General features: G+C 43.4%; 1 protein-coding gene across 2 annotated transcripts in view; it reads left to right on the top strand.

Annotated features, from left to right (window-relative positions):
* Positions 1–890: 890 nt before the first annotated feature.
* Positions 891–23,289, top strand: part of C11H1orf21 (chromosome 11 C1orf21 homolog) — a 238,657-nt gene continuing 216,258 nt past the window's right edge. The window contains exon 1 of one of the 2 annotated variants that reach the window (XM_074047266.1): positions 891–912. The gene's annotated coding sequence lies outside the window, so the exon portion shown is untranslated. Of the gene's footprint in view, positions 913–15,538; positions 15,882–23,289 lie in introns of those variants that run through there. The other variant, XM_020177073.2, reaches the window with a different exon arrangement.

Below are 23,289 nucleotides of genomic sequence, written 5' to 3'. Positions count from 1 at the left end.
TCTCGTTTTCATTTTTCTTTCTCCCTCTCCCCTTCTTTGTTGGTACTGGGGATTGAACTGAGGGACTTGAGCTTACACTACCACTTGAGCCATGCTCCTGGTCCTTTTTACTTTTAGTTCGTTTTTCAGATAAGGTCTCATGCTGTTGTCTGGGCCCTCCTTGGACCACAGTCCTCTGACCTCTGCCTCCTGACCTATGCCTGGTATTACAGGCAGACTCCACCATGCCTGGCCCTTGATAGTTCTTGAAGGAATCTCACTACAACAAATTATGAGATGATAGCTATCCAGACTACATACAAAGCCGGTCATTAGGTAAACTAGGGTTTTGTTTTTTTTTTAAAGTATATTAAGTCCTATTTATCTTTGAGTAATTTACATATGAAAAGCGAATTTCTCCATTTCAAAGGTCATAATTTCAGTTTTGTAAGGAAGAACCAACTCAATAAGCACCATGTAAATTTTCTTCCAGGATTCCTGGGGGTGAACCTGGAGGATATATTCACTAATGCCCTACCTCACTTCCCTCCCCATTACACAAGAGGCTGTGACCATCACTCCATGTTTCATTCTTGTTTCAAAAACACATTTTTCCTATAAGTATTCTGTGGAAAAACCTTTGTGTGGTTTTATGCTGGTAAGATAATTCTAGAGTGCCACGTTTGACAAATGACATCAGCTAGCCTGCTCTAGCCATAAACCAATTTAGAACTCTTATGCATAATTTGGCTTCAGGTCAAGGTGGTGTAATATGAACCAGCAGAATACACGGCACAGTGTGTCCTTTAGCAGCTAGCTATCCTGAAGATCAGCAAAACTCATTCCCGTAAGAGAAGCTCATCTGTGAGGCAAGGTCAAGTCCTGTGGTCATCGGAGAAAAAGCCCTAGACTGGAATGGCTCCTTGCCTGGAGGTACTTCTGCTTTGTGCCTCTGCTGGGGCAGACCCTCTGGTTGCCTCCCCTGTACCTATCTATCACCAACTACTGGCCCATCCTCTTTGTTACGGGTTTTCCTATGCTGCTCTGGATTAGATAGCCATTTTCTCTGCCAATGCTGGCCTTCTCTCCAGCCCCGGGGGTTGAGTCTTGCTGGCTAGACAAATCATGGTAATTCCATTTCCTTTGTCAGAGCTTGCTTTAGAAACAAGCATGGGATACTCAATTCTGGCCATTGAGACCTCAGAGGAAGTCTGCAGGGGGAGCTTCTGAAAAGTTCTCTTTGCTGTTCAAGGAATGCAAAGAAAGGTTTTTTTAAATTTAATTCATTAATTAATTTTGCAGTGTTGGGGATGGAACCCAGGACCTCTCACATGCTAGGCAAGAACTCAACCACTTAACTATACCCCCAGCCCCAAGATGTTGCTGATGTGGATTGTGAAATCATCTTAGGTTATTAGATATAGTTTTGTGAGAAAATATGGTGCTTAGAGTTACTGTAGCCATCTTTCAACAATGGGGGAATGTGTTTGAGCCCAAAGCTAACATAGCATAAAAGAAACATAATGTATTAGTCAGTATTCTCCATAGAAACAGAATCAATAAGATGTGTGTGTGTGTGTGTGTGTGTGTAGAGCGAGATCTGTAAGAAGAGAATTATTACTGGGATTGTCTCATACAATTATGGAGGCCAAGAAGTTCCATAATCCACCATCAGCAAGTTACAGAACCCGGAAAGCTGATTTTGTAACTCCTAGTCCAAGGCTGTGGGCCCGAGAACCAGGTTGGGCACTGGTGCAAATCCCAGTCAGACGGCCTGAGCCCTAATGTCCGAGGGCAAGGTTAGCCATATAACCAGCTGTGAAAGAATCTTGTGTTACAGTTAATATCCGATTGCTCCAGTGTTAGTAGTACCGAGGGTGTTTCTTATGGGAGAAGGATTTTTTTCACTCATTCCCTTCTTTGTTTTCTCCCTCGCCAACATAGCTTCTCTCTGCCACAAGGCTATGTCTCACTGAGTCCTTTACAGCTGCCATTCTTATTCATAAAGACCTGATTGGGTTATTAACCTTATAGTTCTATCCATGCCAGGTACCAATACAACAAAGCACAGGCCTTACCTTGTGGGTGTTGCCTTTCATTGTTTGCTTGTTGCTCTTACCCTTGAAATTTTGAGCACCAGGGCCATCAATCTGAGTTCCCTAAAAGCACTCTGTATGCTCATTGCTTCACACATAATAGACATTCTGTTAATATCAGGTGAACGCATGAGTGAATACTATTTGTAAACAGAAGGCCAAAGAGGATTTAGAGGACTTAAAAATATTTGTGGCTCTATTCTTGAGTCAGAAACCTGAGCACCAGCTAGCCTTTTTCTGCCATATCTAGCTCAAAAGCAAAGAGTGAAAAGTATTGTAGCTCCCTTTTTAAGAATAACGTGCCTTCTCTCCTTGTCTTGCTCTGAGCCTCATGCTTGCTTTTTCTGGAAGTTTCTGAACTAAGTGATCTGATCCTGTGAAAATGTTTTAAAAAGACGTTTTCATGTCTGCAAGACTTTTTTGAAGCCCAGAGAATTTCATCCTTTCTGGTTCAAGTTGCTGATGCACTGGGGTGTGTGTGTTTGGGACGGGACAAATTTTGAAACTTGTATGCAGTTATGTTCGTGACTAGTGACTAGTTTATTGGACAACTTCAAAGTCATGGACTGAATGTACCATTGTTTTGAAGAAGTGTCTTCTCTGGAAATGTCTCATCCAGCAGACTGACTCTGGTAACTAGCAGAGTCACCTTCTCTCCATTTTTCCCAAGAGAAGGGCAGGCTTGTGACGTTCAGGGCGAGCATAGGGATGGAAGGAAACATCTCTTGTTTCCTTGTGGAAACTCCATCCATTGCAGAGAAGGAGGGTGCATCATATTAAGACTCCTTATCTCAAGAACCAGATCCTACTCACTGCCATCGGAAGACCTCCGCAGAGAGAAAGGAGTGTCATGCTGGGACCGGGTTTCTCTGAAGCTAATTCTGCTTGGGAAATCAATTCCTCAGTGGACAGAACTTCTGCAGTAGTTCCATGAAGGAGCAAAGGAAACAAACACACATACTAAATGAGCTTCCTGTAGTCCCTGGTCATCCTTGGAAGAATGCAAAAAGAATTGATGAATAGTGGACACCAGTAGCATCATTTGACTCTCTACCCAACACTAACTTAACATTGCGTATGAATAGTGCCTCACGTATATGTCTGTCTCTTCCACTCAATGTGTAGTGCCTTGAAACAGGGTCCATGTTTCGTGTCATCATTGAGCTTCTGTGCCTGGAATACTTGCAGTAGCAGACCCTCAGTAAATATTTTGAAATGGAACTAAATCATCATGTAACAGGGAAAAAGCCCAGGTGCGAACAGTTGACAGATATTTACTGAGCCTAGAAGAAATAAGGCAGAGACTGTAAATAACGGTATTTTGCTTACATAATGAGAGGATCTGGGGACTTTGGCATCACGTACACCATGTTTTGAACCCCAGCTTTGTCATTCACCAGTTGTTCTAGTTTGAGTTAGTTACTTAGCTTCACTGAGCCTGTTTCATCCTTTGTATGATGTGGAACAGAATTTTTTCAAAGGGTTGTTGGGAAGGTTAATTAGGTGGTGCTATGGATTGAGTTGTAAACCCTCTCCAAATTCAAATTCATATTCTTGAATTTCTAGCCCCCAGTGTCTCAGAATGTGATCTTTTTTGGAAACAGTTTCATCGCCAATGGGATTGAGATCAAGCAGGGTGTACCAACCCTACTCCAATACAGCTGGTGTCCTTATAAACAAGAGAAATTTGAAACAGACATGCACACAAGGAGAACACTATGCGAAGACAAAGGCAGAGGTCAGAGCGACATTTGTACAAGCCATGGAACGCCAAAGATTTCCAGGAAGCCCTCAGATGCTGGGGGGGAGGCAATGGAACAGATACTTCCTCACAACACTCAGAAGGAACCCTGTCAATGACTTGATCTTGGTCTTTTAGCCTTCAGGACTGTGAGATAACGTCTCTGTTGTTTAAGTCACTCGATTTGTGGAATTTTGTTTTAATGAGTTTTGAGTGTGCACACCTGTGACATCAAGTTCATTCATATTATTGCACAACCATTACCACTGTCCATTTCTAGAACGTTTCATCATGTCAAACAGAAACTACTTGCTAAACACTACTTCCCCATTTGTCCCTCCCCTAGACCCCGGTAACCATTATTCGACCTTCTATGGTTATGAATTTGTCTGTCGTAGGTACCTTAATCATACAATATTTGTCCTTTATTGTCTGCCTTAGTTCACTTAGCATAATATTTTTGAGGTTCATCCATGTATAAGAATTTCATTCTTTTTTGAAGCTGAATAATGCTCTATTGTATACCACATTTTACTAATGCATTCGTCTGTTGTTGGACCTTAGGGTTGTTTGTTTCTTTCAACTTTTGTGGATAGCACTGCTTACTTTTAGTTTAGGAGTTTTATGCCCAGAAGTGGAATTGGTGGGTCATAGATTTAACTTTGTGAGGAAAAAACTATTTTCCATAGCAGCTGTACATTTTAAATTCCCACAAGCAGCGCACAAAGGTTCCAAGCTTTTCGTATCCTTACAATATTTATTATTTTCTGTTGGGGTAGGATGGCTAACAGTAGCCATCCTATTGTGTGTGTCGTGCTTGGTTGATGTTGAGCATTTTTTCATTCATATGCCTTTTTTGGAGAAATGTCTATTTAAGGTCTTTGTCCAGCTTTCAGTTGGGTTTTTTGCTTTTTTGTTGTTGAGTTGTAGTAGTCTTTCATATATTTTAAACAACAATTGCTTACCAGATATATGATTTGCAAAATATTTCTTCCATTCCATGTGTGGCATTCTCACTTTGCTGAGAATGTCCTTTGATGAACAAAAGGGCAGTAAATAATTTCAAGCAGAGAATTAATATTTTCCAACTAGTACGTGGAGAGTAGATTTGAGTAGGGCAAGGTCAAGCAGGGAGACAAGTTATATCACCACAATATTCAGGCAAGAGATAATGGGGTCTGAGCTGCACCAGAGAAGGAATGGAAAGGAAGACTTATTTAGCAGGTAAAGAGAAAGATTCTGATGACAGTTGGAGGGAAAAAAGAGGGCAGAGGGAGGAAGAAAGTGTTGGGAAACTACTTCGATAGGACATGAAGGAGCAGAGGTGAGGGAGGAGAAGAGGGCAGACTCAGTGAGAGGAAGTTCTAACAAACTGGATGGGTATGGGAAAGAAAGAAGTGATTAATGATTCTAGGTTTGGGCAACCCAGGGTAATATCACCTTAATTTGTTATTAACAACCTAAATTAAATTAACCTTTTATACAGACTGGTCTACATGTGTCAACTCGTGTAGCAGGAAGATTTCTTCAGCTGGCCTGGAATCTTTCCTCTACCCTTGCTTTCTGCTAGAATCAGTTCTTGTAGAAGTCACTCCCGTGATTTATCAGCACTGACAATACCAACTTCAAATCCTTTTAGGAAAGATATAGAATAATAAATAAATGTAAAACGTAAAAAAGCCAGATTCAAATCTGGATTACTATTTGTAAGCTTTGGAACTTGAAATGAGTGACCTGTTTTGGTTTGAACATGAAATGTCCCCAATTTGGAGAGGTTCTGGAAGCTTTAGGAAGTGGCACCTTGTTGGAGGAAGGGATCACTGGAGGTGTGCATACCTTTGACCTGGTCCCTGGTTCCTTCCTCCCTCTGCTTCTTGTCGCCCAAGAGGCAAATAACCTCCTCTGCCACATTCTCTCACCGCCATGATGTTCTGCCTCTCCACCAGCCAAGAATCAATGGAACACACAAGGCCTGTGGGCTGAAATTTCTGAGGCCATGAGCCAAATAAATCCTTCCTCCTTTTAAATTGTTCTCTCCTGTATTGTGGTTACAGATACACAAAAGTAACTGATACATAACCTAAACTCCATGAGGGGTAACAATAACCCCTTCCTGGGGAAGATTTTTCAGGTTGAACAGTTAGCATTGGACCTGGTGCAAAATGAAGCTTCAGTGCAAACAGACTGTTGCAGTGGTTGTTACTCAGCCTCTGCATGGCAAAGTTGAAAATAGCTTGAAGGCTGCAGGGCACTTAGTAGGGTAACAGGAAAGCAATATTGACAGCCTACTCTCCGTTGCCCTGAGAGTGTCCTGAAAGAAGCCCAGCCCTGGAATCAGAAATCTGGGTTTAGATTCCAAATCTTCTATTGATTGGCTTAATATTCTGTAAAAATATCCCTATTTTTTGATCTATACTAAAAGACAAATTAAAGTGGCCTTTCTTTTCAGACTCAAAATATGCCGTACATCTGGAATTTATTTTTTTTAAATTTTGCTCAAGGTAAGATTCTAATTTTGTTATTGTTGCAAATTGTTGCCAACATATTTATGGCATAATCTGTCCTTTCCTTATATTTGGATTTTTATCTGTCACAAAGATAATGTTTATAAAATGTCTGTGGGTTTTTAAAAAATCCTATTTTTAGCGGAATGGAATTTGAACTCAGGGCTTTGGCTTTGCTAGGCAGATGCTTTAGTGCTTGGGCCACGCCCCTCAATCCATAAACTCTTTGGTTATTCATTTCCAATTTTATTACATTGTCATCAGATAACGTGGTCTATCCATTTTCTACTTTGGGAAATGTATGGATATTTCTGTTGTGCCAAGTGCAGTGGGTTTCGGTCACTGTGAACTAGTGCGTGGTGCACAGTAAATGCTTATAACTAATAAAATATTTAAATTTGTGAATGATGTGCATTTTTATAAGTTAGGTTTTTTTTTTCAGTCCCCAGAATTGAACCCAGGGCCTCATGCTTGAGCTATGTCTCCAGCCCCTTTGTTTTTGAGATAAGGTTTCCCTAACTTTGCCCAAGCTGACCTCCAGCTCAGTCTTCTCTCTACCTCTCAGATAGCTGGGATTATAGGTGAGATCACCATTCCCAGCTAAATTAGAGGGTTTTTTTTTTTTTAAGTCTAGCTCACAATCATATCATCCAGGATTCATCACAGTGGGACAGAATGATATAGGGGCTCTACAGAATACATTAATGCTGGGTTGAGGCATCTTAGATTCCTTTGCATTGGTATCTCTGAGGCCTGGCCATTGTAGGGTTTCTGTTCTTGCATTTCCAGAAAGTCTGTTTCCCATGATGCTTCAGAAGTAATAACAGTAATTCTTCTTGGTCCCTATGACTCAAGCTGGAATGATTAAGCCTCTATTCTTTACAATTAAAAAAAGGAAAAGGGAAAAAAAAAACCCTAATGGAACACCCTGCACATTTCTCAAGGCTGAAGGAAGGGACCAGTCCTATCAGCCTGAGGAGGTGGACCTAGAATTCAAACTGAGTGTCTAGGGGAGGCAGGCAGCCCTGGCAGCATGGGAGCCCTCTCCTGGGTAGCTGCACAGTGGAAGCTGTTGAGGGGTGACCCACACTGAGCTGGGCTGGGCCCTCTCTTCAGCAGGGGGATCTGAGCTCTGGGCTTTGCTGTTTGATGCCCAGATGAAGGCTTTGGTAAAGACGACCTCTTCCTTCCCCAGGGTTGGGGCTCTTCTAACTCCTGCCTCTCCAGAAACCCAGACAATGAGATTTCACCACATAGTCCTTTCTCTTGCAATTAGTGAGTTGAGAGTTACCCTTCTTTTCTTTCCAATGAATCCCACTTCATTGAAAGAGAGTAACCTAACAATTATTTTTTAGAGTTTCTGGAATGTAATAGCCCCTTAGGTGAGTTGTTAAGTTCTAGGGTGGTTACAGAATTTCCTGTATTGTTTTAGTTTCTTTGAGAGTGGATTTTGAAAAAACATTGGGGAATTAGGGCCTTGGGCTCCAACTGTCATCAAGAATTGAAAATTACTTCTTGAGCTTAATGATTTTTTTTTTCTAAAAACTAATAAGTTTTTAATTTTTAAATAATACCTTCTTATTGACTTTTCCCAATTAATCATGGAAAAAAATGCAGTGAATAGGAATTTATTGATAGAAATATGAGGACATTCTTAATAGCTGAAAAGCATTCTTCAGCATATAGCTTAGGTACCCTCACAATAGGAGGCACCCTGTTTTTTCATTATTAGTTTCTTCTCTATTCTTCCCTCCATACCTTCTTTAGTCTCTGTCTTTTCCTTCACAGTCAGTTCATATCAAGATAGCTAGTGAATGATATCCAGGAAAAATAATCATTCAATAACCACATTTTGAGCTCCACAACTTAGCTAAGAGCAAAGGATTATGAGATTCCATGTAGCCAAGGGCTTCTAACACAACTGCCATTATAAAACTATAAACAAACTTCAAAGGGAGAATACATGAAAAGAGGCTCAACATGATTAGTTATTAGGTAAATGCAAATTAAAACCACAATGAGATAAGTTTCACATCCACTAGAAAGCTAGAATAAAAAAAGACTGAGGGCTGGTGGAGTGGCTCAAGTGGTAGAGTGGCTACATAGCAAGCAAGAGGCCCTGAGTTCAAACTCCAGTACTGCTCCCCGCCCCCCCCCCCCATGGTGGCCATGGTGGTACAAACCTATAATCCCAGCTACTCTGGAAGTGGAAATAGGAGGATCACTGTTCAAAGCCAGCAGAGGGAAAAACACAAGACCCTATCAGAAAAACAAACTAAACAAGTAAAAATGAACTGAGGGCGTGGCTCAACAGGGAGAGCAGCACAAGGGTAAGGCCCTGAGTCCAATTCTCAGTACTGCTTAAAAAAAAAAAGACAATTGAACAATAAAAGTGTCTGGGAGGATGTCCATAAATTTAAACCCTCCTATTCTTTGAGGTGATGGAAATGCTCCAGAATAAGATAGTAATGATGTTTGTGCAGTCCTGTAGTCTGCTAAAAACTACTGAATTGTACAACTTACAAAATACATATCTGGTATGCAGCAGAATTGGTGGACTACTATAACAAATAAACCAAATTTGAAAAGCTTTAAAAAAACAAGGTGGGGGGGGGTTCAATAAAGGAGAATGATGGAGGGGTGAGTTCAATTATGATATATTGTAAGAACTTTTGTAAATGTCACAATCACAGAACAACATTAATAAAAAAATTACATAATTTTTTTAAAAAGTACAATAATTCCATACAAAAAAAAAACCCAAAAAATCAACCAAAACTTCAAGAGGAGGGGAGGGAGGAAGAGCTGAATTCTGACAAGGGGAATTTTAGAGATTCTCAGAACAAACAGCATTGGCTCTAGACCACAAAGAACATGGCTCAGTACAGCAATAGTAGAGTACAAAGTGCCTGGTCTGCTCTGTTAATGTGCCAAGCCTTTTCTAGCACTCCATCTACGTGCCATGGTCTCTGTTGCAGATGAAGAACCCCAGGCTCAGAAAGGTCAAGATGTCCTGCCCGTGGCCACAGGGCTAGTGAGTGGCAGGGAAAGAACAGGACTGTGTTGAGAGGCAGCATTTGAAACATGTAGGGTTTGAGTGGCCTAACTAGAGGAAACAGCATGTGCAAGAGTGTGAGGTGGAAGTGGGGCAGGGAGAAAGCAGCAGACTAAGGGTCTACAAGTCAGCCAGGGTGTGGGGCCATCCAGCCAGTTAGTTGTTGTTTTGTTCATACTGGGGATTGAACTCAAGGCCTAGCACTGGGCAAGCACTCCACTACTTATGCCATCCCCCTCCCACCCCCAGCCGTTTTGTTTTTAGTTTGTTTTTCAGATAAGGTCTTGAGCTTTTGCTCCAGCTGGCCTCTGACCTGGATCCTCCTACCTCTGCCTCCCAAGCAGTAGAGATTACAGGCACCTACCACCATGCCCTGCACCTACCATCATGCCCTGCTCCCACCGAAAGCATTTTAAATGCTTATGTTTACCCTGACTTTCTGCTGACATTTGGCATTTTGAATATGACAAAACTCTTCTTTACTAACAGTTGTTTGGATAAAGGAAATCAACAGTTACTTCAGAACAAGGAATGACATAACTGCTTAGCTGTCTTTTGGGTTGTTGTTTCATTATGCTGAATGGAGCTGCAGCTCTCCTTTTGTGTTTATCTTAATATTGTTTCACTTTTGGAATGGAGGCGGGGAAGGAGAGGGCATTTTCAAAGAGACAAAGTTGAGACAGAGATGAAAATAATGTTTTGTTTTGTTTTGTTTTGTTTGTCTCTGCTCCCTTTCTCCTCACTTCCGATTTTTCTTTTTTCTTCTTTTAGCCACACTCTCTGGTTCTGTCACAGTTGCTGGATTTTCTGGATGTCTGTATTTGCTAAGAAGAATGCACAGTGACTTAATAATTGACCCCTTAACCCAAAAGTGTCCCTTGAACCCAAGCCTTGTATTCTTGAACTCAAGGCCTCCCATTCTTAGAGAGATCACAGTCCTTTGGAGAGATGAGAGCAATATGTGAAACAGTAGAGCTATTTGCACATATAAACTGGAGGCAGGACTCTACTCAGAGCAGATCCCAGCAAGAACCATGTGACTTGAGCATCTGAGTGTTCATCAATTACCCCTACAGTGAAGGGGTTGTCATATGATCTGGGAGGAGAAGGCTCCACATTCGAAATGAACTTCCAACCTCTGGGCAACACAACCCATGAAGCAAAAAGGGGAGAAAGCAGAGGTTCAGTCTACACTGGTGTGTGGGGGGGACTCTGAATCCCCTCCCCTCCCCACACTCACATTCATTTTCATCATGCATCTGACTTGAGGTAGCCCTCCCTGAGGGTTGTCGTTGACTCTTTGCTTCAGGTGTGGATGGTCTCTGTTTTTGTCTGCCTATCCAACGTTTGAAGATGAGATAAAAGAAAATACATACCCTAAGGAGAAACTGAAGGAAAAAAACAGATATAAGAGCTATAATTTTCAGATCTAGAAAAGCAGGTTACTCAGAGTAATTCACACATCATTGAAAGACCAATTAGAACCATTAGCAAGTTGTTAGCACTGGCTTTAAACTCTGTTCTGATTTAGCCCCAACCATTCAGAAGAAGCTGGGAGTCATTCAAGTGACACCATCATAGTCAAAAGAGATAAATAACTCTCACATCACAGCTACTGCTTATTGGATGCTTTTTCTGCAGTGTGCAGAAATGAAAACATTTCTCCAAATGATGATTTAAACACAGGCACACACACACACACCCTCACTCACACACTCTCATATTCAGTCTCCAGCCTCTAGCTATAGATCCATAGTGGTTGTAGTTATTTGTTTATTTATTTATTTACTTATTTTATTTTTTGGCAGTTCTGGGGTTTGAACCCAGGGCCTCACGCTCACTGGGCATGCACTCTACCACTTCAGCCACTCCACTAGCTCTAGCTATTGATCTTGATGATAGAGCTAATATAAAAGAAGTAAACTGTCCCCAACAGTATAAGACAAGCAGGGTAGACTCTAAGGATGCAGAATCTCAGAGGCTGGAGTCACTCAGATGGACCTCCATTTAGGACTTAAGAGTGTGAACCTGGCTTTGAAGGATGAGACAGAAGAGAGTGAAAAGAAAACATGTTTCGTAATGAAGTGTGGGCTCTGGCATCTGACTAGTAAGAAATCAGCCCCTTGGCTTTGCACTAATTATTTCACCCATGTGCCTCCATTCTTCCATCTGCATGGGAGGGATGATAACATGAGTGTCTACCTGATTGTGATATTGGGAAGATGAAGTGAGGTAGTGCCCAGTCATTATGAATTACACAAGGTGCGTTTGACACACAGCCATCATGTTCAATGTTACTGTGTGGAGCCTTCAAAAGCAACTGAGCACATTTCATGTCTGAAAATCACTTGTATTTGAATTACCTTGTCCAAGCTATTTTAACTTAATTAACCTTATTGGAAAGCTTTTAAAAAATAAAACACATAAAATTAATTCATATGAGAAGCTATATATAGGAGAGCAGTGTACTGCATTTACCAATGTTAATCAACCTACTTTCCTCTTGGTTTCTTTTTTATGGTCAAACGTTAAAGGAATCTGTGTGTTTTAGTCAGCTCAGGATGCTGTAACAAAATATCATAGACTGGGTGACTTAAATGACAGAAATTCATTTCTCACTGTTCTAGAAGCTGAATTACAAGATCATGGTGCCAGCGTGGTCAGGTTTTTGGTGGGGACCCTCCCCGATGCTGCCTTCTTGCTTTGTTCTCACATAAAGGTGAGAAGGGCATAATCACATTGTGAGGTCCCCACCCTGAAAACCTCATCTAAATCTAAACACTTCCCACAGAGTCCCACCTCCTCATCTATCACATTGGGGCTAGATCTTCAATATATGAATTTTGAGGGGCACAAACATTCACTCCACAAACATAGCTAAAAATAAGAAACAAAAAGATGTAAAGTGATGTGTTATGAATGGCCCTACACAGCCAAGTATTCATAAGCAAAAGTCTGAAGAATAGGAGAATATTTATTATGATGATGACAGTTTTGAAAATTAGAATGCAACTTTGCTAGGCAAAAAGAGTTCTCACTTTTCGGAAAACTATATTTATAGTATTTAAAGGTAGGAAACTCAGATTCTGATGGTGTGTAAGAACAAAGCAATGACTAGGCCAGGAAAATGCTTTTTTCATTCTTTTTATGTAAGTATGGCTATAGTGGTCTTAATAATTATGTGTGACCAGAGAGACTATTTTGTGATAAAATGTCTAGTTGCTATGGCTTGTGCTGACCAACCTGATTTGCATGGGTAGTGGCCCCCTGGCTGCCTCCAGGGCCTGGTGCTCAGACTATCTGCCTCTTCTTTCCCCCTTCTCTTCCTTAGCTCTTGGAGAAGTCGCCCCCTCTTCCCTGCTATGGCCAAATATTAAGAAAATGGGTGTGTATGTTGTTGGTGGTAGGGTCTCCACTCCCATCTCTTCCAAATTTGTGGGGGAAGGGAGGAGAAATGTCCAGGGATTCCAGGTGAAATGAAGAGTGAATGTTCACTTTGAAACGGTGTTTACCAAAGAGGTTTATTTCTACAGGAATTCCAGCACCAACAAGTAGGCTTACTCTAAAGCCCGTGAGGTTTGTTTCTGACCATCACACACATGAGCCCTTCCAAGAAGTTTTTGTATTTTCATCTTTTTTCCCCCAAATCTTGTATGTGGGTCCCTGAACTGTAAGTACAAGTCCTAAAAACTCTGGATTGTGTCTGGTCAGCATGGGCATTTAATTCCTGGATTCCTTCTATGGGCGTTTCTTAGCTATTTGGAGAACCTCACTACTATACAAAATGTCTCTTCTAAGGAATGGGTTTTTTGAGAGCTAACACTAACAATGCAATGTTTAGGACCTGGTAAATAGTCTGGTCTCTAACTGGTTACTTAATAAATGTTTGAAGACTGGCAAAGAATGAAATGTAGGGAGATAGATAAGTGCTTGAAGCACTTACTGAGTGCTTCACTCTGGATGTGGCATTATGGTGGATTTTATTTTCTTTATACTTAGCTGAGTTTTTCACATTGAAAAATTTCCACAATGAACATGTAGTTCCTTGAATAATTTAAAAACTAGCTTTGAAAGTTCACAGTATGGGTGGCCTTTCATCTTCAGTGTATGAAGTGGTCGTTCTGTGGCCTTCTGGTACTTCTGAGGATATCAAGTAAAGAAGACCCATGAGCCTTGTGCGGATCAGGGAGTCTACAGTGCCAGCCACTGATGAGCCCTATGGGAGAGAATACAACACAGGTCACTAGAGAGTTGAGTGCATTCAGGGTGGCCTGTGCAGGGGAGGGAAGGAGAGGGGACAGGAAGAAAAGAGCAGGAGGTCCTCAGAGTTCCTTTTCTATACACATGTAGACACATGCACACACACACACACACACAGAGTTTTGTACTTACTCCATCTTATCACAGGAGAGGGTTTCAGGCATGGCCTAAAATCTCCAGGGAGGGATTGACTACATTTGGTTAAATTCAGCACCAATCTCCATGCCACAGCACTGCTTTAAGAAAGAGCATAAAAATATGCCAACTTTGGGGTTGAATTATACATTTGAAATAATAGTTTGTTTATTGATTTCTTACCATGTGTCAGGCCAATGCAAAGTGTCTGACACACATTGCCACCTCATTTTATGTTTCCTTTTACTTTCACAACAAGTTGACCAGGTACAAAGTATTAGTACCAAGCCCATTTTACAGATGAGTGAAGAAAGGCTGACAGCTATCAATCCAGTCGTTTATGATAGTAGGTATGGTGGCAGGCAGCAAAATCCCAAGTTGTTTACCCTTCCTTATTAACCAACCACTCCCTCTCAGGTGACTAGACTACAAATTCAGGTTACACAGAAATAAACAAGAATTTGGATAATTTTACAAAGCAGAATCCGAGTTGAGTATCATTTGCAATGTGATTACCAGCCTTTCACGTCGAAAAAAGGGGTGGGGAAGGAAAACCCATCTTTCAAAAAAGGCCCATTTCCTAGACACTCATGGGTAATTATTAACTCATTTCATTAAACCGAATTATGAATTTGCTTTTCAATTAAGTATCTCATCACTGTCACAGCTTTGTGTCGTTTGACTTCTCCAACTTGAAACGATTGGGTTGTGTGTAATCTGCCAGGCCTGCGGAGGATCTCTCGCTCCTATTGTTTTCTTGGGTGTCCTCACTCTGGGAGCCTGACATTCCTCGCGTGTCTAAGGCAATGAAGGAGCAGTGAAGCGCGGGGGAGCCGCACAAAAGACATCCAAAGGCTATCGGTCCAGAAAGATCAATTCAGAGCTCACAGCAAAATGCCTGGGATGCTGGGGAGGAGGAGAAAAACCCATTCCCAGAGGGTAGGAAATTGGATGACCTTCTGTGAAGGTCCACAAAGAACTGGACGAATGACCCGCTGGACGACGATCTCTCTAGACCCCCAACCATCCCCCAGTAGACACAGCCTCAACCCTTTGGTCCTAGGGGGCCGGAAAGGGTGGAGAGAAGGGTGCGGGGCGCCCGCATCATTTGTCCCAGCACTGCTTCTCCCGAGTCGCCAGTGCTTCATTCAGAATATCTTGCAGGCGCCGCAGCTCCCGGGCAGGGCGGAGGCGTTGGGTTGGCGGGGCCGGGGCCTGGGCTGCGCCTGCTGGGGGAGGAGGATGCGCCCGCTGGTCCAGCCCCAGCCTTCCCCGTCGGCCTCCAGCAGGCACAGCCCCTCCGCTGGGTCTGATCGCCCCAGAGCTGGGCCCGCCGGGCTCCGGAGCTACCCCTTGGCTCCCACGCCAACGCCCGAGTGACAGACCCGGGAAGGCCAGGCGGGCCCCAACCTTCCAGTCCGTGTCTCCCCTCGCTAGGGCGCACCAGCCGGGAAGGGCGCGCACACACACACAATCATAAACACACACAATCACACACGCCCACCGCCCTCCCCGCAGCCCTTAGAGCCCCGATTCCGCCTGGGCTCCCCCTCCCCAATGCGCGGCGCCCGGGCGGCCTCCGTAGGCTCCTCCCCCGGGGAGGGGAGCTGGACGCGCGGGAGCTGGGCGCGGGGACGGGCCGGCGGTGGGGGAGTGTCTGTGTGGCCCCTCCCCTCGAGTGAGTGACTGGGCGCGGAGGTCCCCTCCCTCCCTTCCTCCCTCCCTCCCTCCCTCCTCCCTTGTCCCCTCCCTCGCTAGCTCCCCGCCAGCTCCCGCTTGCTCCCTGCCCACTCCCGGGGGGACGTTTCGTGCCGCGGCCACCGCGGCCACCGCTTCTTTCACACTTTAGTTGGGAGCCGCGCGCCGCGCTCAGTTACTGGAGAGCTGGCCGCGCGCCGCCGCCTCCCGCACGCACGCACACACGCGGGCCCGGCTGGCTTCGGGCTTTTCTGCTTTTACTCCAAGCGGCAGGGAGGAGGGGGACACCCCGGACACACTGTGGGGAGGAGGAAGAAGAGGAGCAGGAGGGAGGAAGAAAAAAAAGGCCAGGAGGAAAGAGGGCGGGGGGCGGGAGGCTTGCCACCTTCAGCCCCCCCCCGCGAGTGCCCAAGGTAAGCGGGAACCACAGCCAGCCCGGGGGCTGGGGGTGTCCGCGGCGGGCTCGGCGCCCCTGGCATCCCGGGTGGGCATGGAGCGAGGCCTGCGGGGCGTCTGCCGCGCGGAAGGGATGGGAGTCGCGGTCGTAGAGCTGCCGGCGCGGTGCCCGGGCTGGGCTGCTGCTGGTGCGGGGCTGGCTGGTGGGGTGCTGCAAGGGACGGAAGCTGGGGTGGAGGAGCTGCAGGGGGGCGTTTGCTTGCGGGGTGGAGGGGCTGGGATGCGGTTGGGGCTGCTGACGACTTTCGTCACGTTGAGGCCTGGGTGGCTGATGTGAGACACCCCTCCCTTCCCACCCTCACCCCCCGCCGCCCTCAGCCTGCCTGCGCTTCTCTAGCTTTTGCCTGTAGCCCCTGTACTTTGCAAGGCAGACCTGGAGAGAGAGAAAGAGAAAAAAATGAAATTTCGAACCCTTTGCGAAGTCTCCAAGTCCCTTCTCCCGCTCCCACTGACTGATGTGTTTATGTGGGTGCTGTGATCCCCGGCTTTCTCAAGTTTTGACCTTTCTGGGGTGGCTTGTTTCGGTGCATCTGTTTGCTGTCCTCGGTGTGTTTATTATTCGTGCCCATACGAGACAGCGGGAGGGTGCTTGGTTATTGTACACGAACAGATTTCATTCCCCTCTGCAGGCAGTTCTCTAAGCACCACTGCCGCGGCTGCCTTTGGTCTGCTGATTAATGTTCTTCCCTATCATTCCCCCCTCCCCCTACGAATCCCCCCTCCCCCCCACACACTGTTTTTGTGGGCTTAAGGGCTCTGGTCACCCATTCATTCCTCTTCGAAAGCTTTGAATGTCTCAGGCATGTTGGTGAAATTTAGGGTGGCTTTCTTTGCTGTGAGAGTTGCATGGGCAAAGATAAAAATAAACACACTTAACACCCGTTAATCTTGAGCGATGGCACTCCGTTTGAGAGGAAAGTGATTTGTTTCCAATAGGAAGTTGACAACCTATGAGCTCCATGACTTGTGGACTAGGAAAATTGTTTTAAAATAGGCAGAGCTGATGTTCTGCGTGCTGGAAGTCAGCCATAAGTTCAGTTCTTGGAGCAACTCTGAAAGTGATACACCCTGATCCTCCAGAACCTTGGTAAAGACACACTTAACTGTGACTCAACATTGGGAGGGGGCCAACACACCATAGATTCCATGTAGTCCTTTTTTCTTTCTTTTGATGTTTGGGGAAATGACAAGTTCATTACACAGACAGATGTAATGAACACCTCCCATTTCAAAGGATGGGCTCTCTTTCTATTTGATGAGAATAATCTTTGAGTTTGGTGAAATTAGAAGGCACCAGGATAGAAAAACCCCCAAAACCTAAAACACCAAAACCAGACCTAGGCCTAGTAGGCCTGGACTACTTCAGCTCCAGTGGGGGGGAAAATGATGTTTCTGAAGGATCTTTTAAGTCCAAGATGCTAAATTTGGGGCTTTTTCCTCTTGTTCATATTTGGAGAGCTGGGTTGTAGGGTGAACAGAACATGTTTAGTGTTGGCTGTTTGGAAATGCAACCGATAAGACATGAATTTGAATTTGATCACCTCTTTTTGTTTTGCTACTTATAAAGTAGAAACTGCCTATGTGATAGAACAACTGAGTATTTACAGGCATTAAACCAATTCTAATGCAGCATTGAAATTAGTTTCCCTTAATGTTCCTGATGTGCAGAGGGCCACTAGGAAAGCCAGGAAGACCAGAGGGCTTGGCCCTTGGATCCAGGGATGCCTGAGGAGGAGCTATGTGTTTTGGGGGCACACTTCTTCCACAGAATGGCTTGGGTGGTGGCACTCACATTTCTCTGATGGGCAGGTTCTTCCTACAAGGACCTGAAAGTTCTAGCTTCCTCCTGCGGAACTAACTCAGTTTCACGCTGATGATTTGGTCCCCTTGGCTAGTAATTTATCCCTTTCCCACCCTACCTCATCATATTACATGGATTTCTGGGAGTTAATAGGCCACTTGTCTAAAGTGGTTCTAACTGCTTGAATCACAGAGTATAAGTCAAGAACTTGCCATTCATTGGTTCTATCTGTTGTGACTGTTTCACAAATCCTCCCCAGAAGGAACGTGGTTTGTGCCATGATGAGTGTCATTTGCAGGTTGTCCAGGTCTCAGCATTGTGTTGGATTTGGGACCAGGAGAGTTCTGCATGTTACATCTGAGTGGCTTGCCTCTTCTACTGGATTTTTTTTTTGATCAGAGAAGGAGATATCAAAGGCTGGGGATAGGGAGCATCACTGTACCTCCCTAAGGGCAGGAGACACAGCAGACGAGTTCACAAAGGTCCTAAGTGTGCCAAGGAGCACAGGCTCCATTTGAACATTTATCAATATAATTTGCAGCCATATGAAGCACCTTTCGTGGCACACACATTTAAATACTCAGGTCACAGGGTGCTATATTCACTTTGAGGATGGCCCAAGCGAGAGAATGTGACAATGATTCTGGAGGGAGACTGGAGAAGGAGAATGCCAGTTCACAGAAATTGTTCAAACCTCATTGTCTTATAATACAATACTTTGGTTTTTTCCAGCTCATTAGAACCTAATACAAAGGGAGGAGGGGTGGCATAGCTTTGTGCATCCTGTGTGAATTTCCCCTCCCACTGTTTTGCTGACATCTCAGACTATGGGCACTGCTTGTTTCATGTGGTTAAACTACTTAATTCCAGACTCCTCATGGGTGGGATGAAATCCAAACTGCTGAGAGGTGTTAGGGATGGGAATGTGGTCGGGAAGGGGCTCAGCACTGCTCTGGCTCTGTAAGTAGTACCTTTTGGTGGTGATCCTTGCTGGTGAAGGTCGACAGGTCCCATCATCTAATGCAAGTTTACCTGGAAATAGTTTCTATGTAAAAGTGGACTTGCCTTCACCTTTCCAGGAACATAGTGACTGTGTACATCAGTTCATACATCCAGCAAATAAGGATTCACTGAGACATTTGGTGGATCAGACTTAGTTTCATGAAAATGTCTGTCTTTTCAAATGTGTGGTTTTTGGAAGTAGGTATTAGTGAAGCCTCCCTCTCAACGTGAGTGGAGGGGGATAGGAGACAATACAGGTGTGAGGACCACACATAGTGTCATAGAGTGGGCTATTCATATATTTCACTGACATTTTTTTTTCTTTTCCGATTTAGTATAGAGATACTTTTATTTTGTTAATATGCTTTTAGTAAATCAGTACATTTTTGGCCATTTCATAGTCCTTTGAACTTCACTTTTTTAAAGCCCCAAAGCATGGAGGAGGTAAAAGTTGTTTGAAATAGGTTCTCAAGAAAATGTGAGAATCAGATTGCGATAGAAAACACTGCAAAAACAGGACTATGGCTTGTATGCAGGAAGAATTGTGACAGTGAAACTATATTTTAAAAAATGGTGACAGCTTTGACTTTAAGAGATCATAATTCAGGAGCTTATCTGAAGTAGCACGTAAATTATGTATACATATATAAATGTGTGTGCGTATTTTGAAAGTAGGCAATTATTTAGCATGACTATCTGAGTTCTGAAGTTTAATTTTACAAGTTACAGTTGCAACAAGAAACAACATGACATGCTGTGGTTATGCAATTATGACGAGGGCTTGGATGTCAACTGGGCTAGGATAAACATAGACATGGACACACCACAGGTATTAAGAAGTTCCCTTTACGTTCTTATTACATATGTTACTGGAAATGTCTTTCCTAGTCACATAATAGAAAGATTTTTCTCTCCCTACACTCTTGTGAAAAAACATGCAGCTTCCCTAATCTGAATGGAACCCAAGAAACTTAAAGCTGTCTGCTGGTGGTGGCAGCCCCCATAGCAACTGGCACGACACACTACCTTGAATTTGGAACTCACTCAGTGAGTGATCAAATTGAAGGACTTAACCTAATTAGTTAAGATCTGTAATGTGTCAAAACCTCGGAGAAATACATTAAATACAGACAAAAGTTTTAATAAACCTTTGCATAGTTTATATTTTGCCTCAGGTAGGAATGTGGAAACATTTGACAGGGAAGTAAACACACCAGGAATGGTGTGCTGTCAGATTACCTGAATTCCTTGCTAGGTGCACCTTCATAGACATAACTTCCATATTGGACAAATACTTCTTCCCTTGTGTGGTCTTCATCGTATTTGTCTCACATTTATAGTGTGCTTATGGTTTTTAAAATCCTTTCATGTCCCCTGCCTCATTTGCCATTCAGCTGCAGCCATAGCAATTAGGGCTTTCCATGCTGAGATTGCTTTTGAAAACATGAGGGGATCCAAGAGTGGTGGAGAGGTCACAGGAAAGCTCAGGTAGCCCCAGTTCTCCATTTATTAGAATCACAGTGCTCCCTGTAAAATAACTTGAAAAGAGGCAAGTGGAGCCCTGCTTGTGAAAGAGGCAAGTGGAGCACTGAGTGCTTGGGCTCCCAGCTTTCCATGGCTGTTTCCCAGAATTGGGCTAGTTTTACCTCTTGTCCATCTGCCAAATGTCTCTCACCTTCCTGTCCTTCCCAAAGCTTTTTTGTTTTTCTGTCCCACTGATTTTCATTCATAGACTCTCTGACTTCTTATCCTACCCACCCTACACTTTGCCTGTGAGATGCAGACTTTGTGTCTGAATGAGCTGTTCTAATACTCTAAGCATATCTCCTGAGCCACTTTCTCTCCGCTCCTCCCACCTGTCTGCCTCACTGTAGACTTCCTGCTTCCAGCCTGCTTCTCCCTTCTGCCCCCAGGGCCCCTCTGCTGCTGTCCTACTTTGCCCCAGCCTCCTCCCGCCCACTCCTCCCCATCTAGCTTTGGATCTCCCAGCACATACCTGCCTCTGCCTGTTTCACAGGCTCCCACCATCAGCAGATGTGTTTACAGCATTCATGAATTGGCCACGGCATATTTTCTGCCTTGTCACAGAAATGGAATTGGAGCACTTCTGAGTTGAAGGATCTTTCTGTCTTTGTTTTCATTTTCGATTCCACTGTGTTGTGTTGTTGACTTTTTAAGCCTCTTAAGCCATTTAATAATAGCTGAAGTGCTTTGCTTCTTTTTGCTTCACTTAGCTATCACATCCTCGGTTGGAAAGTAGAGAGGGGAGATAGCTTGGTGATTTTTGTTATTTTAAAAGTTTTGGACAACAAATCTTGGCAAGTGTTTCAGAGCTTTTCATAATAACACCATTCAAACATTTTATTACACACCAGATTCTACTTGCTCATCACAAAAAGTAGAATGGTTTATTTGGTTTCATCTTCATTACCTTTTTTTTATCCTCCTTTGGTTAAATAAGTATCACTGGAACTTGAATCAGTTTTTTTCCTCATCTGTTGTGGTTTTACTGCTCTCCATGAAAATTTTATAAGCTCATGGGACACATTTATGACAGGCAGAGATTCTTCACCTAAGACTTAACATTGTTGATTCCCTCTAGAAGTTTTTTTTTTTTTTTAACCTATACTTACCTTATCAGTCAGGTGGGGGCAGGGTAAACTGAGGACTACTACTGGGAAAGCATATCCCATGGACTTAATACCTGTATATATGGATTGGCCTTTTGAAAAAAAATGGCACTTTAAAAGTAGAACTGGTCCTACTAATGTATCCTGAGTGGGCCCTTTAGGGCTTTTGGAAGGAAGTGCTCATAGCAGAGAGGGGAAATGATGGTTTTTAAGTAAGATTTCCCTCATTTGATGGGCCTCTGCTTTATTTGAGTGTAGTGGATATTGCGGAAATTTTGGTTCATTGTTAAATCACATGGTAGAACATATTCCCCTTCATTTAGTGACTTGCAGCTTTTCCTGCCAGAGGTGGGTAGGGAAAGGGCCTGAGAAGTGACTGTTTTCACTGGAGTGTGGGGACATTTATCATATCCGTCATTACAGAGGTACTTTGGAAGAAAGGTAGTGTCAGTAATGACCTGAGAGGTGCCATTGTGTTACAGCTGCTCCTAGAAGCTTCTCACTGCATTGCAAAGTCGACGAGGGGTCTACGTGTGCTTTTTTCCAGTGTGGTAGAGCCTTTGGCGTCACACTGGACTTTGATGAGAAGATTAAAGGAGATTCTGCAGCCTGGGGTCTCCATGGAGCTTTTTGTTTTTTTAATGAGAAGAAATTTTATTTTATTTTTACTGCTGTGCTGGGTGGGGGTATGCTGTAGTATTTACAAAGGTTCTTACAATATATCAAATATATCATACTTGGATTTACCCCTTCTATCTCTCTGAAGTTGCCAAGTACCAAGGGGCAACTTCAGCCAGTCTATCTGAAAGTTCTGCCAAAAGCAATTTTCCTAAGACAATATTGTAACAGCTCCTACAATTAAAAGGTTATAAAGGAATAAACTACTGTATACCTCATTATATGTCATAGGCAGATATATTTTGATGAAGGACTTGACAGTCCAGGAACCTCTCTGAATTACTGAGTATTTGGTAAAGATTCAGCTGCTCTAATCTCTGTGCCAGAAATCCATGATAGTTGAGATACAGGTACCAAAACAAATATTCCATTTACCTTCCTGGCCTCCCCAACACTGGCACTCCTCACCTTCAAATAGTCTCCCTTCTCTGTTTCTACTGAAATGGAAGCCATTTCTCAAGTCTCAGTTGAAATCCATGTCAACATAGTTTTCTGCATCACTTCTTTTTCTGCTATAAAAATATTTTTTTCTTACCTTCCATGAACTCCTGTAACACTTTTTAAATAATTAGTTGTGATTAAGTACTTTTTTTGTGGTACTGGGGGTCAAACCCAGGGCCTCATGTGTGCTTGGCAAGTGCTCTACCACTGAGCTACCTTTTCAGCCCATCATTTATGTGCTGTTTGGCTCCAGTTACATATAAACTCATCTGTCATGCCCACTGAACCTAAAGAGTTGATTGTGTTGAATAAGTAGTTATTGGTTGATTGACAGCTGGTTACTGATCTGAGGCTTAGAATTTCTCTATGAAACCCTTGCTCCCATTTAAAACTCTTTAATTAAATAAGGAAGTGTAGTCTAAACTGAGAAAAGATAATGGAAATTTAAAAAAAAATTGTTGGCCAAGATTAAGGCACCTAATCTCTCTTACTTGCTCTGATAATTTATAGTACAAACATTTGCTTTGGTTGATGATGCTTTGTGTCATCTCAGTGCCTGGCACTGGAGAGATGCTGTTGATAACAGAGATAAAAGGACCTGGCCCTGCCTTTGTGCAATTTTAAGACAAGCAGAGGAATTGACATGTGAACATATGATACGTGGTAAGTAGACAAAGGTCCTTTGGGATCTGAGATAAGGAAGTACCCAACTCTGTCTACAGGTAGGCTGAAAGTACACCCTGGTTTCCCACGGACAGTCTTGGTTTACTCCCACCGTCTGAGGTAGTTAATAACAGCACACCCTTACCCTCA

The sequence above is a fragment of the Castor canadensis genome, chromosome 11 (genome assembly GCF_047511655.1).
Source record: "Castor canadensis chromosome 11, mCasCan1.hap1v2, whole genome shotgun sequence".
Classification (NCBI taxonomy): domain Eukaryota; kingdom Metazoa; phylum Chordata; class Mammalia; order Rodentia; family Castoridae; genus Castor; species Castor canadensis.
This window is presented reverse-complemented; position numbering and strand designations above follow the sequence as displayed.